Raw genomic sequence first — 15,394 nt, forward strand, 5'->3', positions numbered from 1 at the left:
ATAGAAAAAAAATCAAATACCAATATTCTCCTCTATTAACACTACGGTTTTCTATTCCATTCATGCATTGTCTTGTGCATTGTTATTAAGGTTTTCCTAATTCATATTTGGCAATGCCTTAGTTTTTTTCTGGACAGACAAACCTGCATTAACTTAAGTAATTCATAGAGAAAACCTTCAGGAAGAAACCCTGTGTATTCTACAATGCAGGTGATTGGAATACTGTTGGCAGAAGTCCAGTAATGATCCTGAAAATATATTTGAAAAATTTGGCCTAAAATTATTTCACCGTTTGTTCATCCCTTGAATATCATCATTGGAATCCTGGATATGTGTGTGCACGTGGTGGTCTACAATTATTTTTTACCAGTTTGTCATCCTTTGAAAACCTTCAGTTTATTTGTCTGTGTGTATGTTTGTGTGTGTGTGTGTGTCTGTGTGTGTGTGAGAGAGAGAAAGAGGGGGGGTGGGGCAGTGGCTTGAGCTCAGGGACTGAAACTGTCTCTGAGATTTATTCCTCATGGATAGCACAATACCACATAAGCCACAGCTCCACATTCAGAATTTTTGGTAGCTAATTGGAGATGAGTCTGCCAAGATTCCTCACCCAGGCTGGCCTCTTACCATGATGCTCAGATCTCAACACTCTGAATAGCTATGGTTATACACTTAAGCCACCGTGGCTCAGGAGAGTTCTGGATATTTTTAGATCCCATTCAAGAACATCTACAACGCATCCCACCCTTGTGTCTGACTCATGTTCTCTCTTTCCTAATGTATGTACTTGATTTAGTTGGATGACACCATTTCCACCTCTCTCTGGAAAACAAACGGGCTTTTCTATGACATTCATTCTGTTAACATTTTGTCAGTGTAATGTAGGTACTCCTGGAATTTGGGAAGGTAGATGTAGAAAGGTCGGTGTTATTTGGTCAGTGCAGGCTGATGCATGTAAGGAAATAGCCCAGTGAATTCCTTAGTATGCACAATAAGCATGTGGTAATAAAACTGTGAAACCAGGTGGATACCATGGAGGTGACAGCCTGAATGCTTCCTCAAGTTCAGCTTGGTTTTGAGAGGCTTTTATGAAATCTAGAAGGGCTAATGGATTTGCATTACTGTCTTCTACTTACCACCATGGGAATTGTGCCCCTCTTGTGCTTGCTTAGAATTTGTCCATTCAAGCAAGGTTTTCCTGTGTTTGTTCTGAATCATGGTGACTGGACCTGTGGCCTCCCTAGGAGACAGGTGTCCTTCCATGTGAGCCTGATATAAGTGTGTATGTGCAAGGGTTCTGAGAGGTTTGCAAGGCCTGGGGACTGCGGGGTAACAGATTCTCAGTCCTGCTCTGTACAGACCCGCAGAGCAGCTCATTCATAATACCCCAAAGTGGAAGCCACACGAAAGCCCTACATGGGCACAAGGTCAAAGAGACTCTCCTGGGTCATTGAAGAAAATTCCTGTGTGCATGAAAACAGTGAAAGGAACACACTGGAAGTGCAGGTGAGGAGGGTTCTGAGTAACAGAAGGAATGCATGTGATGAGAGCGCCTTGTATGGGTGGTCAATTATTTGTAAAAGTGAATTAAACAGAGAAATAGCTGAGTGTCAGTGAATCTCCTATGATCCCAGCAACTCTGGAGACTGAGAGCTGAGGAGGATGGTTTAAAGCGCAACTGAGCAAGGAAGTAGAACAGACTGTGATCCCCAATAAATGGCCAAAAGCAAAAAGAAAAGAAAAAGAGTGGGAGGTGGAGCTGTGGCTCAAGCGGTGAGAGTGCTAGCCTTGAGCAAATTAAGATCAGAGAAAATGGCCTGGCTCTGAGTTCCAGTCAAATGCCTGGAAAAAAGGAGGAAGTGGGAGAGAAAGAAAATTTGTACCATAGGATATTACAAAGAAGATACCAAGAACTGAACTTATAAATGCTGGCGATGGAAGGATGGGTTTGCAATTATGAAAACAGAAGCAAATGTAAAAATGCATTCGCTAGTGTAGACCAGGCCATAGAGCATTCTTCTGAAGATGAAATTACAGACATAAACAGATGAGCACTAGCTAGGGTTCAAACATGGGGTGGGGGCAAGGCCCTGGGGGTGGCTGTGGAAGGTAAAATAACAGATGTTTCTCTAAGTGGAATAACTGGATTCTGGTGTCTTCAGGAATTATTCCGGTGCTTTGGCCAGGCTTTGACTGGGCACCTGAGGGCCTCTTGTGGACAGCTTGTACACAGGGAACAGTGTTGAGGGATGTTGGGGTCTTCAGGAAGAGGGACCCCTGGAAAACACCCGGAAAGGGCCTGGGAGCTGCTCTGTGAAGGACTAAAGATCTAGAGGTCTGATTGGTTTTCTTGAGAGGATTGTACTATGAAGCAACTCCTGTTGGACTGTACCCAGTCCAGTGTCCTATCTCAGCTTAGGCTCTCTCAACAGTGCTCCTGGTCATTGAGATAGGACCTAATCTAGGTGGCACTGTCAAAAGGCCAAGTTTCAGGAAGACCTGGTTTGTGGCATTTAGCCACAATTCATGGTAGTGAATTAAACCTGTTTTCTTTATTAAATTCTAATCCTGAGGCACTTTTGTAGTAGTGTAATTTCAAAAAGTATGCTCATTCTGCTACAATGTATTACAATTCAGGGCCAAAATAAAGGGAAACAAAAATTTATTTAATGTGCATTATATTTTACAATGGCAAGCATGCTTACGGTTATCTGAAAGATTTTTAAAAGAAAGGAGCCACTCAGGAAGTCAGAGGCTGTGCCATCCTGGCAGTTGGGGCATGAGCCTTAGAACCATGATGTCACAGAGAGAGGAACTCCCAGCGCTCAGATTCCAGGCAGTTGACTGCAGTCTCTGTTGGAGCTGCAGCCATGTCTGCTGTCCAGAGCCTCGAAATGGACAAATACAAGTGTTCACTGCGACCACCACGCCCTCCATGCGCGGCTGCCCTGCGCCAGGTAGTCTGGGAAAACACCTGCTTTGAGGTGCCTCCTCCAAGGTGGCCCTGGCCAGGGTTCTGTCTCCTTTCTCCTGACCCTTGTGAACTGCCTCTGCCCTTCAGCCCCGTTCATGAAAAGCGACCCCTGTTCACATTGTGCAGGGCTGAGGTGAGGACAGTTGTCCTCACATTGTCAGAGGAAGCAGAGTGAGGCTCCCACAGGGAGTGTGGAGGAGGCTCTGCCAGTGCCTGAGCAGCAACCAGAGCTGTCCACACTCTCCCGTGCCATCACCATGCCCTACAGAGCCACAGCGCTGCCCACAGGACCACAGTGTGGCCAGCACACCTAAGTGCTTCCTCTAGGGGTGTCTTATCCTGCTCGGTGTTCTTTCTCTTCTGTTCCCTTCTCCAAAACAGAATATTGATATAAATAAGATGGGGATAACATTTCAAGGAGGGACAGTTGTGTCACAATTCTTGTAAAAACGAAAGCAACTTGGAATTGCTTCTTCAAGAATATTCATGCTGATAAGCCCAGATTTCAGGGGTCCCCCAAGACCACCAAGGAGCCGATTCCGATGCCAGTACACGAGAGTCTTTATTGCAAGCTCGAGCCTGGACTCACCACCTTCACTGATGCAGCAGATCTGGATTGAGAGCCCCACCCCTCTATCTAGCAGGGTTTTTATAGGGTTGTCAGGGGCGTCCCATGCATCATAGTATCATACAGCAAATTACTTTGTGCCATGGGAAAATAAGAAATTCAAAAGCTGGTTGGTGCAACTGGTGGGGGGAACAGGTCTGGAAAAGGTGGTTGCCTAGCTCATGGGGGCAGCTACTTTAGTCCGGGCCCTCATGACAGACGTGTTATCCTGCAGGGCTGTCTAGCCCTTATCTAGCTACCGGCTAGACCTTGAGGCCTTCTCCACCACCTGCTGATTGGATGAAGATGGGAAGTTTATTGCAAAAAAAGGGGGTTAGAAATATGTCTCCTAGAGTCTTAGTCCTTGGCATTTTCTTAGAATAGCTGCTAGGGAATACCATTGTTAATAGTTGGCTGTGGCCCAGAGGGACTAATTTTAACTCCCTAGGCATGGAGAAGGAAAACAGTTTTATTCTAACTCAATTCTGTAGGCAAGGCCATAGGTACATTTTAAATAATGACTCATTATCCTAGCCCCACTGACATCTTGCTACCTAAATTATTTAGATTTTATCGATCTTCTGCCTAGGCATTACAATGCTATGCCCCAAAAATGCTTTTCTCAAGTTGAGAGATGGCATTTGGTCACTTTGCGGTGGCCATCTGCTTAGCTTTGCTCTATCATTTCACCTCCCTTACCAGATCCTTCTCCTTCCTCTAACAGGTGCAGTAGCTTCTGGCCTTGTTCTTTCCCCCATCTCTTTGGGAAGAAAAGGTCCAGGACTCTGTTCCTATATCTAACCTCCTCATGTCTTAAAAAGTGATACAGCTTTTCTGTTTGTGTTAAAACTCAAATAACCAAGCACCCTGGGTGTGAGTGATAGAGTCAGGCTGGGATTGGGAGGGCCACGGGTGGCACTGTGTCCCCATTACACTTGGCACAAAGCTCTACACCATAGTGGAGCCTGACTGTGTGTGGTGTTGTGCACAGCAGGAGAGCCATTTTCCTGAGGAGGACGCTCAGCAGCACAGACCTGTGTGCCCGCAGGTGAGCGGCAGAGCCCTGCTCATCCACGGCCCGGTGCACATGAGAACAGGCTGGAGGAGGAGGAAGCGGCACCTCTTCCTGTTCACTGATGTGCTGCTCGTGACTAATACCAAGTATGTGTGGACCACATGCTCTCCTGCCCACCACAAAATGCCCTTCCATTTGTTACCCCTCTTTATTTCCAAGTACACATGCAGCTCCTTTTTTGGCTCCTGCGGAGAGCATAGTCATGAGTGAAGAAGATCCCGTCTGCTGGCCCATCCCTGTAGTCCCAGCACAGAGGGTCTGAGGCAGGAAGGATTCAGAGGAAGAAACTAGGCTAGGCTACATACAAAGGCCCTGTCTCCAAAAGCAAATAAAACAAGCAAAAGAATGAAGATATGATTGGCTTTTCTGAGCTAAATATGGCAAAATATTAGAGTGATTAGAGAATAATGAGTTCAGTTAACCTGAGTCAAACTTCCCAATTGGTAAGTAACAAACTAAGAATCCTAGGTCAGCAGGCTCATACCTGTAATCCCAGCTACTCAGGAGGCTGAGACCTGAGGAATGTGAGTCAAAGCCAGGCTGTGCAGGAAGTCCATAAAACTGACCATTAATTCCCCTCCAAAAAGCTGTCAGTAGAGCTCTGGCCCAAGTGATAGAGGTCTAGCCTTGAGAAACAAAGGTCAGAGAAAGCACCCAGGCCCTCAGTTCAAACCCTATGACTCTGACAAAAAGGAAAACAAAGTAAGAGTGATGGAGTTTAATTCTCTTTGCAGATATAAGAAATGCTTTAAGATAAAGCATATGATCCCACTGCATATCCTGTCGGTGGCCGAATATGGGGAGAAAATGGAAAAGGGCAATGAGCATTCCAGGAAGTCCTTTTTCTTGAGCTGGTCCCAGGAGAAATTCAAAGTTACTTTCTGGTAAGACTAACAGATATCAGGTAGTTGTGGGTCGACAAAGCCACATGCAAATTTTCCAGAAAAGATGGAAAGGATGATGCAATTTCATTTAGAATTTACTACAAGACAAAAATGTTGTGATATGATTGCTTTCTAGGCTCCTCCCTCACATTTGACCTTTTTAATGACCCTCAATGCACACACCCCACCATTTCAAATGGGTCAGTATTGCACTGGCTGTACCAGTGGTTTTCAGGAGGTTTAGAGAACCTTCTTGGGGAAGGGTGGATGCTCAGACTGGGGAGGCCAAGGTGTTACCTACGTAGTGCATCACAATAATTGAAATTAGTCAGCGAGTATTAGTGAACCCTGCAAGTATGATTGACAATTTTATTTCACACTCCCAATAATTCCCTGTGGATATAATTTTAATTCCATAAATTAAGTCGGCAAACAGCAAAGGGCTTGAATTGCTCTGAAAAGGGTTTTACTGATAAAGTACAGGTGAATTTTCCAGCACACATCTCTAAGCCTGCATGAAGATGGAGAATTGAAACACACGGATTCACAAGGTAGTGTAATGTGTATCATCCATGGTCTCAAAACCATCCCTCACCTTCTACCTGTGCATACGTCGAGCATGCAGTTCACCTGTCCCCTCTGCAGAGACTGCACACATCGTCAGAAGATTGAGACAAACAAGACATGTAATTGTCACATTGTCTATTTGTTAATTCTCTGATGAATTCATCTTGGAAAAATTATCAAAATGATTGGGAATGTGGACATGTGTGTGCCCGTCTCTGCAGGTCTTCTCCGTGGCATTTCTTGGAATGTTCTGGGTTCTTATTTCTTTTTTTTTTTTTTTTTTGCCAGTCCTAGGCCATGAACTCAGGGCCTGAGCACTGTCCCTGGCTTCTTTTTTGCTCAAGGCTAGCACTCTGCCACTTGAGCCACAGCGCCACTTCTGGCCATTTTCTGTATATGTGGTGCTGAGGAATCAAACCCAGGGCCTCATGTATATGAGGCAAGCACTCTTGCCACTAGGCCGTATTCCCAGCCCAAGCATTCTTATTTCTTGGTGGGTACTCAGGATGCAAATGAAAGGAAGCTGATGAAACTCAGAGAGAGAAGAGGAGACATTCCCCCAAAACTACTCTTTAAGGAAAAATTAAAATGTGGCTATTAGGTCATTTTAAGCTCCATTAGTTCTAAAGCTATTGCACGGTCCAGCCTCTCCTCGCTCTGTGGCAGATGGATGTTATTTTGTTTCTGCTACATGGCCTCAGTAAATAGGCATTGTGTGTGGGTATATATAGGCAGGTTAGGGGCAATCTAAGGTGGGCTTCACTCACCTGGTGAAATACTTTTCAGGACAGCACAGCATTGGAAAGGAGAAGAGGTGTTATTGATGGAAATAAAAAACAAGCAGACATAGAATACAGTCTTGTGTTTCGTACAGTGATAAATAGTGGATAGCTAAGTGCCCAGTGATTCCACTCATGGTGTTTTCACACACACACACACACACACACACACACACACACACACACACAATACCTCCAAACAAAATTTCAAATATTAATGTTTCAAGTGATCTGGTTTACAATACCCAGGTAATAGTTGTAAAAGCTTAATGCATGACTAAAGCAAATATAGGCCAGGCTGGAAGGAGTAATATGTACATACTTTGATTTCCAATCTTTTTAGAGAAGGAGAATATAACTACAAGTTTGTGATGATAAACACAAATATAGCAAATGTTCAAATATTATAAATAATCATGGCAGTTTTCATGTACGTTTAAATTCCCAGGTTTCTAAAACCTGTAAGGCAGAAAATACTATTATGTATGATATGTAAACATTGAAGAAATTAACCATACAGTGAAATAACAAAGGAGATACAAATTGGGAGTAACTTAGCTGTCTTTGCATTAATCATTAAAGACTTGTGTGGTGTTGATTACTGATCATAACAATGAAGAGAATGTTTCCTAGGAAATAACACAACACATTATAGTTCTGAAATTTCTATAAGGAAACAAAACAGCAATTTTCCCATGTTTTCATTTTTATAGCCAATATTTATCCTTGCTTACTGAATTGAAAATGTTCCATCCAAGTTTCTTCATATGATTTAATGTATATAATGCTATTTTTGTATTTGACAGCACACCTTGCTCTGTCTGGTGTGATCACTATGGACACTGAAGGCAGTGCAGATGTGAGCTCTCCTATGGTGAGATGGCTTGCAGTACACAGTAGAAAATAAGTTTCTCCGTGTCAATCCAATTTCTCTTCCACACTAAAGTCTAAATCACAACATAGTAAGATCACTATGCACTATGCACTAGAGTGCTTCAAACCCCAGTTATGATCGGACTCTAATTCTACCCGTATTCACATTGACACTAATGGACTACCAATCGTTTTATCTCTAAGGACCAACTTAAAATCATAGCACGAATATGAAATGTACTATAATATTGTTTCTCATTTTCAATTGCAGTTCTTTACAGCTAAAGGACAGATGGTGCTCTTTACTTCAAAGGTAATTCCCAACTGTTCATACTTAATATTTTAATTTGCTAGTGAGTGAATAAGTCTCTGCAAAGCAATGTTCCCAATCGATTCTCCCCATTTTTAATAGAAATTATTTATCATGACTTCTTTCATAAATAAAATGTATTGTTTATTTTGTGAGGCATTTTGGTTGTAAACCCTAAGTTGTTCTTAATGTCAGCTGGTTAGACCTAAGGGAATATTTTCTAAGTACATATGTAGGTTCATGGTCATTGTCATCTTGGCTCCTCAAGAGCTTGAGACCTGAGGCTTGTGGTTCCAAACAAGCCCAGTCATGAAAGGTTGCTAAGAATCTTATCCCCAAGAATCTCCCAATAAGTTGAAAGTCAGAATCTGGATCAAGTAAGAATGTGTTAGCCCTGAGCTAAAGAGCTTAGGGTCAGTATTCAGGTGCAAGGATCAAGCTCCACAGCTGGCGGTGTATGTGTGTGTGTTGCTCAAAGCAATTTTTATTTACAAAGGGCATGCTTCCCAATGTCATTCCCTTGGGCTATCTCTTGCGTTCTGACTTTATTTTTTTTTGTATGATATTCTATATTTTCAGACTGCTACCTCATTTGTGGTTTTTTTCATTTTTGTTGAACTTTTCAGCTATATCAACGTTCAAAAAGAGAAAGAACTTCAGAAGAATATTCCATTGCGGCCCTGTGCCAATGATTTCCAGAAGGATGGCTCTGTAAGTGGTTTTACGAATAAGCAGGCAGAGGCTGGGGATATGGCCTAGTGGCAAGAGTGCTTGCCTCATTTACATAAAGCCCTGGGTTCAATTCCTCAGCACCACACATACAGAAAATGGCCAGAAGTGGCGCTGTGCCTCAAGTGGCAGAGTGCTAGCCATGAGCAAAAAAAGAAGCCAGGGACAGTGCTCAGGCCCTGAGTCCAAGCCCCGGGCATGGTGGAAAAAAAAAAAAAAAAAGAATAAGCAGGCATTATCAAGTTCCTTCCTTAGTTAGGAGAGGAGTCTGGTTAGTCCTTATGTAGGAAATCACAGACTTGTGATTCATTTCAATGGCTACAGTGTTTAGAGAGAGAATTTAGTAGGTCAGCCAGGCACCAGTGACTCACACCTTTAATCCTAGCTACATCAGAGACTAGATCTGAGAATCATGAGTCCATGAGACTTTTATCTCCAATAAACAACTCACAAAAAGCCAGAAGTGGTGCTGTGGCTCAAACATGAGAGTGCTAGCTTTGAGAAAAAGAAGCTCAGCGACACGCTCCCATGCCAAGCAGTCAAGCCCCAGTAAACAAGCAAAGAAACAATTTGTTAGGTTACCTTTGCATTAAAAAAATTAGCTTCAGTGATTTTTACTGTGTAGTGCAGTTGAGCTAAAGAAAGATTTCTTCAGAGACATGAGCTTGTCTTCATGGATGATAATTTGGGCTCTCTCTGGAAATACCTGAGCCAACAAGATTTTTAAAGATCCCATAGAACTACTCTTACCTGTAGAACAATAGTGCACCTTACAAATCAGTAAAAAAAAACTGTAAATTACAGTAAATAACTGTAAAACTTGATATTTCAGGACTTTGTTGGTATTTTATGTAGTACTTGTTGTTTTTCTCTTCTCTCTCTACAAATTTTGAAGATGATGTAAATAAGATGGGAAGGACATTTGTAGAATGGACATTTATGTCACTTATAATGCTATAAGAATATCAAATTGGAATTATTTTTTTCACAGATATTCATACCATAACAGATTTTCTTCAAGTTTACCAATTTACCAATAACTTCTAAAAACCAAACAGAAGAGTGGTCAGTTTCCATAATCATTGCTTCTCCTTGCTCTTTCATTTCCCCTGGCTCACCCTCCCTCACCAGCCCCTCTCCTCCTCTAACAGTAGATTCAGCTTCTGGCCTTGTCCTTTCGCCCGTCTCCTAAAGAGGAAAAGGTCCAGGGCTCTGTTTGTGTATCTGTCCTGCATCCATTTTCCAACTGACCTAGCTTTCCCCTTGCTTTTCCACCCATACCACAGTGTCCGTTGGATGTTATTTTTAAAGGCAAGGTTGATGACTGGTAGCATTGGGCACCATTAAAGTTTGGCACAAATCTTTCTCCTGTGTTTGGACATTGACTGTGTGTGGCTTTTTCTGTGCAGCAGGAAAGCCATCTTCCTAACATGGACAATCATTGGGAAAGACCCCTGTGCCCAGGGGACCCCAGCAGAACCCTGCTCATCCACAGCCAAGTGCAGATGCAGGAAGAACGCAAGAGGAAGAAGCAGCACCTCTTCCTGTTCACTGATTTACTGCTTGTGACAAATAACAAGTAGGTGTGCACTGCAAGCTCTCCTGCTAAGCACAAATACATTTCAATAGCAAATAGCATTTACGTAGCCCTGGCTTTAAGACCACAGGTTGTTTTTCAATTGTGTTTGCAAAGGATTGAATTCCTTGTCTGTTTCCCACTTGTCCCTGAATGTCCTAAGTGCTGTTACTGTTGAGAATATGGTCAAGAATGAAGCACACCACCAGGCATGCTGTCCATCCTGTAGCCACAGAATGCAGACTTGGATGTATGAACCAGAGTTAGGGTCAGGCTACACTACATAGAAAGGCCTGACTGCAACATGGATAGAACACCACGATTGAGAATGTGACAGATCGATGTGCTCTTTTCCACAGTTCAAAATGTTTAAAATAAAAACAAAAACAAAGAGAATAGTTTGAGCTGAGAATGTTGCTTAGTGGAAGAGTGCTCACCTCCCATGAATGAAGCCCTGGGTACAATTCCTCAGTACCACATACACAGAAAATGTTGGAAGTGGGTCTTTGGCTTTAGTGGTTATACCTTGATCAAAGAAGCTCAGGGGACAGCACCTAGGCCCAGAGTTCAAGCCCCAGGACTGGCGCAAAAAAAAAACAACAGCAAAAAAATCAAGGGAGTAGTTTGGGAGAGTATTTCTGAACACAACATATTGTGGATGTAAAGTAGGAGACATGGTGTTTGTTGCTCTTTTTAGGTATAAGAAATGCTTTAAGATTAAGAATGTTATCCCACTGCGTGCCCTGTGGATGGCTGAATGTGGGGACAATGAGAAGGGTGCTGATCCTTCCAGAAAGTCCCTCCTTTTGGGCTGGCCCATGGAGAATGTCAAGGCCACCTTCAGGTAAGACTAACGGCTGGCCCCTGAACATGCAGTGAAATAGCAAAGGAGTGATTCTGCATTCATCACTTAGCTATTCCAGCTCGCACTACCATGAGTTACAGTGATCTTGATCATTGTTCATGCAAATGTAAAGTAAGTTTTCTAGGCTATGAGACATCGTGGACTTCAGAAAAGCCTTTAAGGAAGTGAAACATTGCAGTTTTTCTCATGTTTCCTGTTTGTTAACTGCAAATTTCTCTATGTATTTCGGGATAAAGAATGTTCTATCTAAACATGTTTCTTCTGTGTGTGTTAACCTGAATGACTATATTTCCTTAAATGAAGAGCACATCCAGGTTTGTTGGTATTATCATGGGGAACTGAATGTAGGGTAAGTGTGAGACTGGCCCATGGTGAGGGGGCTTCCATCACAGGTAGCAGTGATTCCATTCAAATCCACTCCTCTTCTACAGTAGTCTACTTAATTAACATCATGCTAAGATCACCATACAGGCCACAGTCCATCAACACCCCAGTTAATACTGGAGTCGGTTCTGTCTGTGTTCACATGGATACCAATGGATTGACTGTTTTCACCTTTCATGACTTCTTAAGATCATGTCTATGAAATGTCACTAAATATTGTCTGTCATTTTAATTTGCAGTTCTACCCAACAAAAGGAAAAATGGTACTCTCTTCTGCAAAGGTATTAAGCAAGTGTTTATATTTAATATATTACTTTGTTTGTGAATGGAGAGTTGAAAGCCAATATCCTTAATATATGCTCACCCGTTTTTTATGGTAGTTATTTATCCTGGCTGCAATTCTAAATAACATACATTCTGTATTTTATGACAGTTTATTTATAATCTCTACGTTTTCCTTCACTTAAAATGATAAATTAACATTCTCTGAAAATATATATTTAGGTCATCAGGCACTAGAGGCTCCATCCTGTAATCCGTCCTCCTCAGGAGGCTGAGGGTTTCAGTGTGAAGGCAGTCTGAGCAGGAGAGTCCAAAGGACTCTGATCTCCAATTAACCCCCAGAAGATCTAGAAAAGGAATTGAGGTCCCGTGGTAGAGCCATAGCCTGGAGCACAGAAGCTTAGAAACCGTGCACAGACTCTGGGGCAAGCCCCAGGTTTGGCATGATCTGTGTTCCCATGCGGCATGGAGCTAGCTCCAAGCACCTGTTGCTTTTAGTTGTCTAGGAAAGTGTTGGCCCTCCCCTCTAGATAGTCACACTTGAAAAACAGGCTCTGATTCCTTCCCAAATGTCATTATGTGTTGGGACATGTGTAACTGCAACAACTGTACAGGACACTTTGCTCACTTCTCAATCCTATCCTACTTTACTACAATGTTATTGCATTTATTCAAATGCATCATTGATTCATGAGTGTTTGTGAACAACAAAATATAGATTGAAAGCATATTAACTATAAAGACTGATGTGAAAATTCAATTACAAGCTAATAATGTACTACTTTGGGTTCTTATTGAATGGCTCAGGTATACCAGCCTCGCAAAAGAGGAAGACCCAGATGACAGCATTCCACTCCAAATCTTCACCAATGAGGTCAAGAACAGTCCCCTTGTAAGTTATTTTTACAGCAGAGAGGACATTTCTAGTTCTTGCTTAGGCTGGAAGGGCGAGAAGACTTTAAAAATTATCAAATGGAAGGGAACATTTTAATAACAATGACAGGAGGAAAATTTGGAAAGAAAGAAATTGAGGGATGAGCTTGATTCCACTTAGGTGTTATTTATGAAGGTAAATGTGATAGCAATGTGTCTTAGTGCAATTACTATATGCTATTGACAATTATCTTCTATTTTGGAACAATACTGTGTCCTTCTGTTTGTTGAATAGCTCCCTTTATTCCAAAATCCATCAGCATTCATGCTGACTCTTCTAGGTGTATTATATATTTTTAAACCACTTTAGTGTAAATTGAGATAAACTTTGTTGAAAATGCAATACCTGTTGTACCCAGCTGGCTCATGCCTTGAATCATGGCTCCACAAGAGTTGAGATCTGAGCACTGTAGTTGAAAGCCAGCCTGGGAGGAAAGAACTTGAAATTCTTACCTCCAAATGACCTGCAAAAAGAGCTGGAATTGGAGCCGTGGCTCACGTGGTAGAGTGTTAGACTTGAATGGCAATGCTCAGATACATACCCTGATTGTGGGTTCAAGCTCCATGAGGTACAAAACCTAACTAAGTGAATTCTGTTTGCTTTTGTTTTTAACTTAAGAAAGGGAGACCAACAGGGCAGGGCAGAAAAGTCCCTTTGAGACTCTTATAGACAATGAAGGACCCCAAATCCAGAAGTGGAGCTATGTCTCAAAGTGCTAGACCTCTAGCCTTGAGCAAAAAGAGCTCAAGGACAGAGTCTAGGGCATGAGTTCAAGCCGCACAAATAACAACTACATCAAAAATGAAAGGAAGACCATTTAAAAGAATGTATTATTGTTTGTACATGTATGTCTTTCATATATAAAATTGATATGTACTAGACAATATGAAACTTTATTCACTTATTTTAGCTAACATAGATAAACTTAGAAGCAAATTTTAATATTAAATATATAAAATTTGTCACCATTTTGTCATACAGAAGGTCATTTCTATCACTCAGGGAGGTATTCTTCCTGGAATTAAACCATGTTTTCCTTTATTATTATTTATATGTGGAGTGGTTATCATTAATTTCATACTTTTTTGGAATAAAAAACCAAAAGAGAGGTATGAAATATTAAACAGAAAATCATAATCTTCTCCCCCAAGTTTCTTACTTAGAATTTTTCACATAATTGTTTTTCTCTATAACTTGTTGTAGAAGAGTGTCAGCATACATGATAGCACACATATTTTTGAAAGTCTTTACCAAATATCATAGTCCTTCATGCTGAAACTTACGTGCTTCTTAAAAATAACGGAGTTCGTTTATATGTATACTAACTTTTCTACTAAACTTAACTATAGTGTGTGTATATACATATGTATGTGTAAATTATATGTGTACATATATTCACACACATATTACATTAATAGAATGTACAGAGGCTATGCAATTGTACGCAAATATTGGAGACTATTCAAACATAACACACAAGTGTATACATACACTTTTCTATGCATGCACACATAAAATATACAAATGTTTATACACACATAAGATACATTTAAGGTATATTTGTATATACACATAAACATTATATATATGTATTGTGTGTGTGTGTGTGTGTGTGTGTGTGTGTGGTCGTGATGGTAGGAATTGAACCCGGGACTCAAACACTCTAGTCCAGTATTGCCTGACTCACCTACACTCCAATCTGTTTCATATTTTCCCACTACTCATATTTAAAATTTCTCAATTGTCCCACATAGTGTTCTTGAGCCCGAACAGAAAGCTCTATGTTCAAATATTGCTTTAGAAATTATGCTAAGTTATCATGTCCCACTCTTGTTCACATCAGGACTCAGTTCACCTGAAATCCATGAGTCAGGATGTGTTCACCCCATCGCTTGTAATGCCTTTGAGAATATCAACTGATACTTGCCACAATGGGTCACATATATATGCTGACATTGTAGTAGAGTAGTAAGACCTTCATAGTGATGAACAAAACACATCATAAAATGGTACTTTGGTCTTCAAGGGGGCTCTACGTGATAAAAAAAATAGTATTGCTCATTCCCTATGGCTGCTAGTGAATGCCTTGAAAATGATCTGAGCCATTTCACAGCCTGCTTCATGGCTGGAGGGAAAGGAGAGTGGACAGGTCTGGTGTGGAAAGTGCAGACTTCTCTCTGCCTGACTTCCTCCAGTGTCCACGGGGCTGAGAGACACATCTGTTCGGTCAGCTCTGCATTTTTAAATGGCCTTCAGGGAGGTCCACATTTCCTGACATGAAGGCTGCAGAGGTGCAGCATTACTCCTGAAGAGCCAAGTGTCTGCCTACTGATTTGTGCTCAGCCCATGGAAAGTGTCCATGATCATGCTCGTGGACCACAGGCAGGTCTTCCCTGGAAAGGTCCTTATTTGACCTTGCCTCTTGGAAGACATTTTCACTGCATTGTCGGCTTTGTAAACACTTTTTGTCCTCTCAGTATTTTCACGGTATTCCAGTGCCTTTTGTCCTCCATATTCCCTGCTGTTTATTCAGCTTTGATCTCTGTGGCCTTTTTTCA

Source organism: Perognathus longimembris, chromosome 25 (assembly GCF_023159225.1).
Source record: "Perognathus longimembris pacificus isolate PPM17 chromosome 25, ASM2315922v1, whole genome shotgun sequence".
In the NCBI taxonomy this organism is placed as follows: domain Eukaryota; kingdom Metazoa; phylum Chordata; class Mammalia; order Rodentia; family Heteromyidae; genus Perognathus; species Perognathus longimembris.